The following is an 11,537-nucleotide window of genomic DNA, read 5'->3' on the forward strand; positions in this document are numbered from 1 at the left end:
CCCATTCCAGTCCATTTTAGTTCACTGATTCCTAGAATGTCAACATTCACTCTTGCCATCTCTTGTTTGACCACTTCCAATTTGCCTTGATTCATGGACCTGACATTCCAGGTTCTTATGCAATATTGCACTTTACAGCATCGGACCTTGCTTCTATCACCAGTCACATCCACAGCTGGGTATTGTTTTTACTTTGGCTCCATCCCTTCATTCTTTCTGGAGTTATTTCTTCACTGATCTCCAGTAGCATATTGGACGCCTACTGACCTGGGGAGTTCCTCTTTCAGTATCCTATCATTTTACCTTTTCATACTGTTCATGGGGTTCTCAAGGCAAGAATATTGAAGTGGTTTGCCATTCCCTTCTCCAGTGGACCACATTCTGTCAGACCTCTCCACCATGACCCTCCCGTCCTGGGTGGCCCCACACGGCATGGCTTAGTTTCACTGAGTTAGACAAGGCTGTCTGTTAGAAAGCTGAGCGCCGTGTGATCAGATTGGCTAGTTTTCTGTGATTATGGTGTGAAAAGAAGAGAAGCGAAAAGCAAAGGAGAAAAGGAAAGATATAAGCATCTGAATGCAGAGTTCCAAAGAATAGCAAGGAGAGATAGGAAAGCCTTCCTCAGCGATCAATGCAAAGAAATAGAGGAAAACAACAGAATGGGGAAGACTAGAGATCTCTTCAAGAAAATTAGAGATACCAAGGGAACATTTCATGCAAAGATGGGCTCAACAAAGGACAGAAATGGTATGGACCTAACAGAAGCAGAAGATATTAAGAAGAGGTGGCAAGAATACACAGAAGAACTATACAAAAAAGAGCTTCACGACCAAGATAATCACGATAGTGTGATCACTCACCTAGAGCCAGACATCCTGGAATGTGAAGTGGGCCTTAGAAAGCATCACTACGAACAAAGCTAGTGGAGGTGATGGAATTCCAGTTGAGCTATTTCAAATCCTGAAATGTGATGCTGTGAAAGTGCTGCACTCAATATGCCAGCAAATTTGGAAAACTCAGCAGTGGCCACAGGACTGGAAAGGGCAGTTTTCATTCCAATCCCAGAGAAAGGCAATGCCAAAGAATGCTCAAACTACTGCACAATTGCACTCATCTCACATGCTAGTAAAGAAATGCTCAAAAGTCTCCAAGCCAGGCTTCAGCAATACGTGAACCATGAACTTCCAGATGTTCAAGCTGGTTTTAGAAAAGGCAGAGGAACCAGAGATCAAATTGCCAACATCTGCTGGATCATGGAAAAAGCAAGAGAGTTCCAGAAAAACATCTATTTCTGCTATTGACTATGCCAAAGCCTTTGACTGTGTGGATCACAATAAACTGTGGAAAATTCTGAAAGAGATGGGAATTCCAGACCACTTGACCTGCCTCTTGAGAAACCTATGTGCAGGTCAGGAAGCAACAGTTAGAACTGGACATGGAACAACAGACTGGTTCCAAATAAGAAAAGGAGTACATCAAGGTTTATTTAACTTATATGCAGAGTACATCTTGAGAAATGCTGGGCTGGAAGAGAAGTGCTGGAAGAAGCACTAGCGGGAATCAAGATTGCCGGGAGAAATATCAATAACCTCAGGTATGCAGATGACACCACCTTTATGGCAGAAAGTGAAGAGGAACTAAAAAGCCTCTTGATGAAAGTGAAAGAGGAGAGTGAAAAAGCCGGCTTAAAGCTCAACATTCAGAAAACGAAGGTCATGGCATCTGGTACCATCACTTTGTGGGAAATAGATGGGTGGGGAAACAGTGTCAGACTTTCTTTTTTTGGGCTCCAAGATCACTGTAGATGGTGACTGCAGCCATGAAATTAAAAGACACTTACTCCTTGGAAGAAAAGTTATGACCAACCTAGATAGCATATTGAAAAGCAGAGACATTACTTTGCCAACAAAGGTCCATCTAGTCAAGGCTATGTATTTTCCAGTGGTCATGTATGGATGTGAGAGTTGGACTATAAAGAAAGCTGAGTGCCGAAGAATTGATGGTTTTGAACTGTGGTGTTGGAGAAGACTTTTGAGAGTCCCTTGGACTGCAAGGAGATCCAACCAGTCCATTCTGAAGGAGATCAGTCCTGGGTGTTCTTTGGAAGGACTGATGCTGAAGCTGAAACTCCAATACTTTGGCTACCTCATGCGAAGAGTTGACTCATTGGAAAAGACCCTGATGCTGGGAGGGATAGGGGGCAGGAGGAGAAGGGGACGACAGAGGATGAGATGGCTGGATGGCATCACCAACTCGATGGACATGAGTCTGAGTGAACTCCGGGAGTTGGTGATGGACAGGGAGGCCTGGCGTGCTGCGATTCATGGGGTCGCAAAGAGTTGGACACGACTGAGCGACTGAACTGAACTGAACTGATACTGTCTTTATAAATCACTTGTAATATTGCCAGACTTCTGGAAAACTAAAAAAAGTACACATATAGGACTTGCACAGAGAAGAAATACAAATGGTCTATAAATTCATGAAAAATATTAAATGTTGAATGTAATAAGACATGAGCATGAAAACATGAGACACCAACTTTCACACTTTCACGTGGCTTGTGACAAGCAGGGATGCATCTTAAAAAGTAGTCTGGGGAAACAACATTCATTTCAAAACCGACACAGCAGAAATATCAAGTCAATATTGTATTTAAACTTAAGACCTTGGAAAGTTTTTGAATGTTCAAAAATGAGTTCAATAAACCGTGGTTGAGCACAGAAAGGAACATAACGCTACCATTAAGACTGTTGAAATAATGTTTAATGACATGGGAAGACATTAACCTATGCAAAATGAAATAAGTAAGTATAGAATAATTATAGCTTACAGTTTTGCGAATTATATGGTTGTGTGTTAGGGAGGCAGGACAGGAAAGAGATCTTACTGCTAAAGGTGCTGTCTTTTGTATGACCTCATTGTGTCGTTATTTCTGTTTACTCAGCTCTATCCTCTGAAGTTTATGCTCTGAACAAATTTTATGTGGCAGTAAGAAAAAAAGATATTTTGAGCCCAGATCACACCCGTGACAAGGAACTGTGCCAGTAAGCCTGGGGATGTGGGTCTGGAATGCAGCCTTCCTTAGCATATTTGTCTCCTTCCCTAGCATATTTCCCTCCACCCCTGAGCAGAGCAGGGTGGGCAGCAGGGATCAGGGGACAGTGATGGGATTCCTAGGGTCTAGGGACTGAGCCTACCCTTTCTCCTGGGAACTAATTACAGCTGCCTCCATCTCCTCTCAGCACAGGCATGGCTCCAAGGACCACGTGACTTCCACAGACCCAAGGTCTGCGGGTCCCGGCCTCCTCAGCTTTCCCAGGTCCCAGAGCCTCGTGGGGCACCTGCAGATATCGGGCTGCAGCTGGTGTGGACACAGAGAAGGAAGAAGGCAAGCGAAGCCCCTTAGAGAGCCACCCCGCATTCGGAGCCTGACGCAGCTCAGTGAGAAAAAGAATCGATGGGCCACTGAGTGAGTGGTTCAGTGGGCTCTCTACTCTTGACCCTGGCATCCTGCCTCCCTGGTAGCAGGAAGCCCATCCTCACTGGAATAGCTGGGTTAGTGCTTTTTAAAACATCGTCACTTAGCAAAGTAGAAAACTGGCAGTCACATTTGGGGAGCTTTTGCTCATCCGTGAAATCCCAGGCAATCCATGGTCTAGAGACAGCGCTATCCAACAGAAAGAAATAGGATTCAACCCACATATGGAATGTTAAGCTATCTAGCAGCCACGCTGCATTTTAGTCATATTTTATTCAACACAATTTATTGAAAATATTATCATTTCAACCTGGAACCAATATAAAATTATTTAATACCACATTTAACTTTGGAGGTATTGTCTTTGACATCCAATGTGTGTTTTCCACTGGTTGCACATCTCAGTTTGGACTCGCCCGATTGCAAGTGTTCATAGCCCTGTGGCTGCCAGCGCACAACACAACTGGAGAGCTCTGGAAGCCCTCAAACCATTCAGGACCAACCAGTGAATGGACCAAGGAGCCCAGAGCAAGGCCAAGTCGCCAGAGATCTTGTCCAGAAGAGGAGCGCCGCGCGCGGAGCAGTCGATGGCCAGCAGGGGGCGCGGGCGCTCTGCGGCCGCCAGATTTCTCGTGTTTCTGCTCAATCCGTTCTGGTCCCTGGTGGGGGGCTCTTTTACAAAAACCCTGGTAGCATCTTCACGCAAAAAGAACACCCAGACATTTGGAGGTGGTCTGCGCCCTCTGCACTCCCCTTCTAAAAGTTGAGGACCTTTCCAGAAGGACACACTCAGCAAGTGGTGGGTAAATATTCATAATCTAACAGAAGGCCTGAGTGTTCACTGGAAGGACTGATGTTGAAGCTGAAACTTCAATACTTTGGCCACCTGAGGCGAAGAGCTGACTTATTTGAAAAGACCCTGATGCTGGGAAAGATTGAAGGCAGGAGGACAAGGGGACGACAGAGGATGAGATGGGGATGGCATTACCGACTGAATGGACATGAGTTTGGGTAAACTCCAGGAGCTGGTGATGGACAGGGAGGCCTGGCGTGCTGCGGTCCATGCGGTCGCAAAGAGTCGGACACGACTGAGTGACCGAGCTGAACTGACTGAACAGAAGGCCATGCTCAGTGGGAGGCCAAATGGAATGAATGAATGATTGTCATCCAAGGCTCTAGTGGGATGAATGAAAGATTCAGGTGGCTACTCTTTCTTCCACATCTGCCCTGTTAAGCTCAATGTCAGTATTTGAATACAAGGGCAGAACTGGCTGGAAGGCAAGACTCAGACACTTATTCTGACATTTCCAAAGCACTTAACACACAACTCAACTGATCATCTCAACTAACTTCAAAGTGAATGCCCTCATTTCTCAGCAGAGGGAAATGGGGAATCTATCTTCCTGGGGACCCTGGGGAGACAAGAAGGGAGATGAGCTACCCCCATAGAGACTAGCCGCCCCTGACCAAGACCACCACTTCTCCCATTCAGTCATTCCTTCAGCAAATATTTATTAAGAAGCTGCTGTGTGACAAGCATTGTGCCCTGGAGCAGGATTGTCAAGAAGAAGAGCAGAGCCCTGCCTTGGAAGGTCAGCAGTACCTGGAGGACAGAGGTCAGCCAGGCCATAGGGGTTAAATCCAATCAGAGTGACTGCAGGACACAAGTGGAGTGTCTGGTCCAATATCTCTGGTCCAACATTCCTCCCCAACATGGCCAAGGCTGAGGTGGGGGTTGTGTGCAGAGGGGAAGGCCAAACCTTCCACCCACTGGAGCATCCTGAAGTCCCTTCTGTAAGCCCCACACAGTCATGCTCCAGTGACTCCAAGCCTCCTGCAGGTGCTGCCCTGGCTGTTCCCAGGAACCTGGTTGGAAACCTCTTTGGTGAGGCTTGTTCCTCATCCCCGAAACCCTGGGTGGGGAGTCTCACCCATGATGAGCCTTCCTAGGTGAAGGAAGGAACAGTGATCCTGCCTGGGAGCTTGTGGGGGGGCTGGTCAAAGCAGAGGTGAGTTAGGACACGTACAGGCAGAGGAGGCCCCTAACCACCACCCCACCCATGAAAGCCAATGGCAGAAGCTCCTGGCTAGTGGGAGGCTGCTGTGTGTGTTCTGCAGCCAGTGGAGTCCCTACCCCAGGGGGCCTACAATCAGAACTGTACTGAGCTCCCAGAGTTATAGCTGCTGCTAAGTTGAACTCTGACCCCAAATCCCATGTTGATGCCCTAACCCCCAGGACCTGAGAACCTAACAGTATATGGAGATAGGGTCTTCAAAGAGGTGATGAAGGTAAAAAGAGGCCTAATTCAACAAGACCAGTGTCCTCATCAGAAGAGGCGATGAGGACACAGACTCGCACAGAGGGATGACTGTGAGGACACAAAGGGCCTCCATCACCATAACGAGAGGCCTCGGGAGAAACCAGTGCTGTAGACACCTTGATCTTGGACTCCCAGCCTTCAGAATTCTGAGGCAATTAAAGGTCTGTTGTTTAACCCCACCACCCCGCCCCTCCCTACCCTGGTCTGTGGTATATGTTATGGTGACCAGAGTTGACCAATACACAGCCACCTTCTGGTCCCTGCAGGCTCTGCCTTCCCCCACATGCATCCATGCATGAATCTCTTCTTTGTCTCTTTCTAGCTTGTGAGGGAGGTTCTACATCAGACCACTTGTACCAGGGTTGGGGTTCTGCAGACACTTTCGGCAGCCCAACCTCCATTCAAACTGCCTGACACTCCCATGGGAGGTGGCCCCTGCCTTCCGACTTGTGTCTAGCTCCAGTCACTACCCCAGTTTCTCAGAGGCACTGATGTTCCTGGGAGTCCTGGCTGGTCCTAAACCACCAGACATGGGTAGTCCTGCCAAGAGGGAGGAGGTGATTCGAGTTCTATATAGGAGATTGAGGAATAGCCTGGGGGAAGTGGAGGACGCTCCCTGACCACAGAATGTGGGACACAGGGCACTTATCTTGAGTTTTACCATATGAAGTTATTAGTTTCCAATCTTTTGAAGTCACATTTAGAGGAAAATGATAAAACAGACTGTGGGGAAGCAGACTTAGAAATCTGCACTGGGACTTCACTGGTGGAACAGTGAACAAGAATCTGCCTGCCAATGCAGGCAGGGGTCGTGGGTTCGATCCCTAGTCTGGGAAGATCCCACATGCCACAGAGAAACTGGGTTCATGCGCCAAAACTCCTGAAACACTGGGACTCTAAGCCCGCAAGCCACAGTTAGAGAAAGCTTGTGCAAAGCGGTGAAGACCAAGCACAGCCCCCTCCCAAAACCCCCACAAATTAAAACAAAAGAAAATAAATCTACACTGTGAGCCACAGAGGTGGAAACGCAGATGTCCAAGCGCTACCTCTGACCCAGTGGGACAGCTCTGCAGATTTCCCAAGTAAAAATAACTGGGCACAGGAGCATTGCTTATAACAAACACAAAACTGGAAACAACCCAGATTCCCAGCCGCAAGACACTTAATGCTACCAGCTCATTTAAATTGGTGATCATTAAATGGGCTTCCCTGATGGCTCAGTGGGTAAAGAATCCATCCGCAGGAGATGAGGGTTCAATCCCTGGGTCTGGAAGATCCTCTGGAGGAGGAAACGGCAACCCACTTCAGTATTCTTGCCTGGAAAATCCCATGGACAGAGGAGCCTGGCAGGCCACAGTCCATGGGGTCACAAACAGTTGGATATGACTGAGTGATGAGCACACCCACACATAAGATAACAATAAAAATATGGCAACAATAAAAATATGCCATGTAAAGTGTGCGGGGGAAACTATTCATATTCAATATACTATATATAACTACACACTCTAATTACAACAAAAAAATAGATATGCTGTTGATAGAAACTAGAAGGGAACCAGAAAAATGAAAAAGAAAGATTATGTGTATTGTATTTTTTTTTTCACTTTAAACTTCCTTTAATGTTTTAGGAAAGTTTTAATAGATGACACTTTAAAAATATTTATATCTTCTGAACTAAAGCTTGTGTTCAACAAAGAAACAACTCAGTAGAAGGATAAGAAGGGGGATGTCTCATTTGATAAACCCACTAGGCAGGCAGGAAAATACTGTTTGGAAAGAGAGAGAGAAAGTATAACCCCCTCCCTGGAGCTGGAGTTTATCCCTTTTTACTCTAAAGACCAGAGAAGCCAGACATTGGAAATAAAAGCACATTCAAGGCTCTGATCCATGGCTCTGCCTCTTGGTGTCAGGTTCCATTTTGGGGTAGATTCAGCTACAGCCGGTGGCTTGGGAGCAGATGGTGAGGCAGAGGCTCCAACAGTAGGGACAGCCAGGACCAGGGCTAGAGAAAAACAGGGGTTGGTCTTAGCCACACGGAGTCTGAGATGGAGGCAGGACAGGCAGCTCTATCCAGTGAGTGAGAAATCCAACACAGGCAGAAGGTCAAGGGCTCTGGTGAGGACATGACCCATTGAAAAGCATTGAGAGTTCAGAGTCCCTCAACACTCAAGGACAAGGTGTGATGGGCCACTGGGACCCCAAGGGGTGGCAGTGGGAGGTGATCAGGGCATTTTAATTGTGTTAAAAATGTATACAGAACTCCTGCTGCTGCTAAGTCGCTTCAGTCGTGTCCGACTCTGTGCGACCCCATAGACGGCAGCCCACCGGGCTCCTCCATCCCTGGGATTCTCCAGGCAAGAACACTGGAGTGGGTTGCCATTTCCTTCTCCAATGCATGAAAGTGAAAAGTGTAAGTGAAGTCGCTCAGTCATGCCCAACTCTTAGCGACACCATGGACTGCAGCCTACCAGGCTTCTCCATCCATGGGATTTTCCAGGCAAGAGTACTGGAGTGGGGTGCCATTGCCTTCTCCTAGCTCGGGGGAAATGTAGACAAAAACCACAAACAGGCATTTCACCAACAAGGAAACACCTAGAGCCAACAAGCACACAAAGAGATGCTTGGCCTCCTGGTTTTTCTGTTGTTGCTGTTTGTATGTTTTTAAAACTTTTATTTTGTACTGGGATATAGCTGATTAACAACGCTGTGACGGTTTCAGGAGAACAGAGAAGGGACTTAGCCGTATATACACACGCATCCATTCTCTCCCAAATTCCCCTCCCATCCAGGCTGCCACATGACACTGAGCAGAGTTCCATGCGCTATACAGTAGGTCCTTGTTGGTAATCCACTTTAAATACAGCAGTGTGTACACATCCATCCCAAACTCCCTAACTATCCCTCCTCCTCTTCCTTCTCCTGCTCCGGCAACCGGCAACCATAAGTTTGTTCTCTAAGTCTGTGAGTCTCTGTTTTGTAAGTAAGTTCATTTGTATCATTTCTTTTTAGATTCCACATATAACGGATGTCATACGATATTTCTCCTTCTCTGTCTGACTTACTTCACTCAGTTTGACAATCCCCAGGTCCATCCATGTTGCTGCAAATGGCATTATTTCATCCTTTTTGATGGCTGAGTAATATCCATTGTGTATATGTACCACATCTTTTTTATCCATTTTTCTGTTTATGGACATCAAGGCGTTGCTTCCACATCTTGGCAATTGCAAACAGTGCTGCAATGAACATTGAGGTGCGTGTATCCTTTCCGATCATGTTTTGCTCTGGGTATACGCCCAGGAATGAGATTGCAGGGTCATATGGTAGCTCTATTTTTAGTTTCTTATGGAACCTCCATACTATTCTCCATAGTGCTTGCCTTCTTGTTAATCAGGGAAATATAAATCAAGGCAGCAAGAAAGAAGCATTTTTCATTCACTCTATGACAAATGAAGAATCTGACAATGTCAAGAGCTAGGGAAGGCAATGGCCCCCCACCCCAGTACTCTTGCCTGGAGAATCCCATGGATGGAGGAGCCTGGTGGGCTGTAGTCCATGGGGTCGCTAAGAGTCGGACACGACTGAGAGACTTCACTTTCACTTTTCACTTTCATGCACTGGAGAAGGAAATGGCAACCCACTCCAGTGTTCTTGCCTGGAGAATCCCAGGGATGGAGGAGCCCGGTGGGCTGCCGTCTATGGGGTCGCACAGAGTCAGATACGACTGAAGCGACTTAGCAGTAGCAGTAGCAGTAAAGAGGCTGTGGACCAGCAGTCTCTTAAACACGGCCAAGGAGAGTGAAACCAGTGTTAACAACCACCTGGATTTTCCTTGTAAAGGAAACTGCCCCTTGGTGTATTACCCAAGACAAAGCCCCAAACACCTATGCCAGGAAACAAGTTCCAGAGAGTCCTCCAGCCTATTTGTGACAGCATCCGTGACCCTGACGCCCACCAGCAGAAGGTGAAACAGGGTAGGGACATTTTCTAGCAGTGAACGTGAATCAAAACCAGCTTAAAAAACAAAAGTATCTGGATCTTTATAATATGATGTGTTGTGGAGAAGATGAAGTCCAGGAGGCTACTTAGGTGATGGTTATTTTATGTGTCAACTTAGCCAGGGCACTGTACCCAGATACCTGGTCAAATCTGTTGTTGTTTTTTAGACCCTAAGCTGTGTCTGACTCTATCATCTCATGGACTGTAGCCCGTCAGGCTCCTCTGTCCATGGGATTTCCCAGGCAAGGATACTGAAGTGGGTTGCCATTTCCTTCTCCAGGGAATCTTTCCAACCCAGGGACTGAACCCATGTCTCCTGCCTTGGCAGGCAGATTCTTTAGCAGTGAGCCAAATACCAGTCTTGATTCTGTGATGATATTGTATAGGTGAGATTAATGTTTACATAATCAACTTTGAATAAAGCAGATTACTATCCATAATGTGGGTGGGCCTCATCCAATCAGTTGAAGGCCTTAAGAAAAAAACAAAAACCTGGGTTCCCTTGAATAAGGGCTTTCCCTGGTGGCTCAGACAGTAAAGAATCTACCTGCCAATGCAGGAGACACAGGTTCGATTCCTGGTTTGGGAAGATTCCACATGCCTTAGAGCAACTAAGCCTGTAGGGTCGAACTACCAAGCCCACACATTCTAGGGCCCATGAGCCACACTACTGAGCCTGTGTGCCACAACTGCTAAAGCCCACACCCTAGAGCCTGTGCTCAGTGACAAGAGAAGCCACTTCGATGAGCAGCCCCTGCTTGCCACAACTAGAGAGTGCTCTCTCACAGCATCAAGGACTCAGCACAACCAAGCAATAAAAAAGCAAAAAAAAAAATTTTTTTAACATATGGTAGACCAAAGATTTTGATCAATCTAATTCTATGCATAAAATAAAAGCATCATACATCAGTATGTATAATATGAATATATGTATATACACATATATGTGTAAATTCGCATTTAAAATTTTGCATAGGAAAAGCTCAAAAGGACAGACACTGCTGTCTCTGGGCAGGGGGTGGCTCTTCATCAGGGAAGAGCTGATGATGCGATCTAAGTCATTCATATTCTCTTACTTTTCCTTTTCTGTATTTTCCAGTTTCCACAATAAAAATATACTTTTTTAAAAAGCTTACTTCCTAATAGGAGGGAAAACTCAGTAACATCACCAGGATGCACAGCTGTAACTCAATTGTGATTGCCCATTGTGTGCTATTTTCATGCAGTGCTGAGTGGTCAAAGACACGGGGAGTTGAAGATCTCCTTCTTCTTTTCAGCTTAATTTTGTTACATATTTACCAAGCATTCACTGTAAAGGAGACACAAAGATAAGACCTGGTCCCTACCTTTAAGGAGTTTGCAGACCAGCAGGAAAATAAATCTTGGGAAATAACTGACCACAGAACAAAGCATGTAGGAGCTGTGAGAATACCCCGACTGCCATGTGTTTCAGCCAAGCAAGGTGGCCCCAGTGCTCAGAGGTGCTGTGAAAACCTTTATGGAAATTCTAAATGGGCAAGTGACCAGTCCAGGAGATTGCATGCTGAAACAGGCAGTGAAAATGAAAAGGTTACAAGAGGACAAGGAGGGTAGCAAAATTTATTTGGGATGGTTTTTTTTTTTTTTTTTTGGCTACTCTGCATGACTTACGGGATCTAAGTTCCCTGACCAGGGACTGAACCTGGGCCCACAGCAGTGAAAGTGCCAAGTCCTAACCACTGGACTGCCAGGGA

At 46.3% G+C, this 11,537-nt stretch overlaps 1 non-coding gene across 1 annotated transcript; it reads right to left on the bottom strand.

The window, feature by feature from the left end:
* Window positions 1–11,464: 11,464 nt before the first annotated feature.
* On the bottom strand, window positions 11,465–11,537 carry TRNAE-UUC (transfer RNA glutamic acid (anticodon UUC)). Its single transcript has one exon. It is a non-coding gene; the product is annotated as a tRNA-Glu (tRNA).

This window comes from Budorcas taxicolor, chromosome 4 (genome assembly GCF_023091745.1).
Source record: "Budorcas taxicolor isolate Tak-1 chromosome 4, Takin1.1, whole genome shotgun sequence".
Classification (NCBI taxonomy): Eukaryota; Metazoa; Chordata; class Mammalia; order Artiodactyla; family Bovidae; genus Budorcas; species Budorcas taxicolor.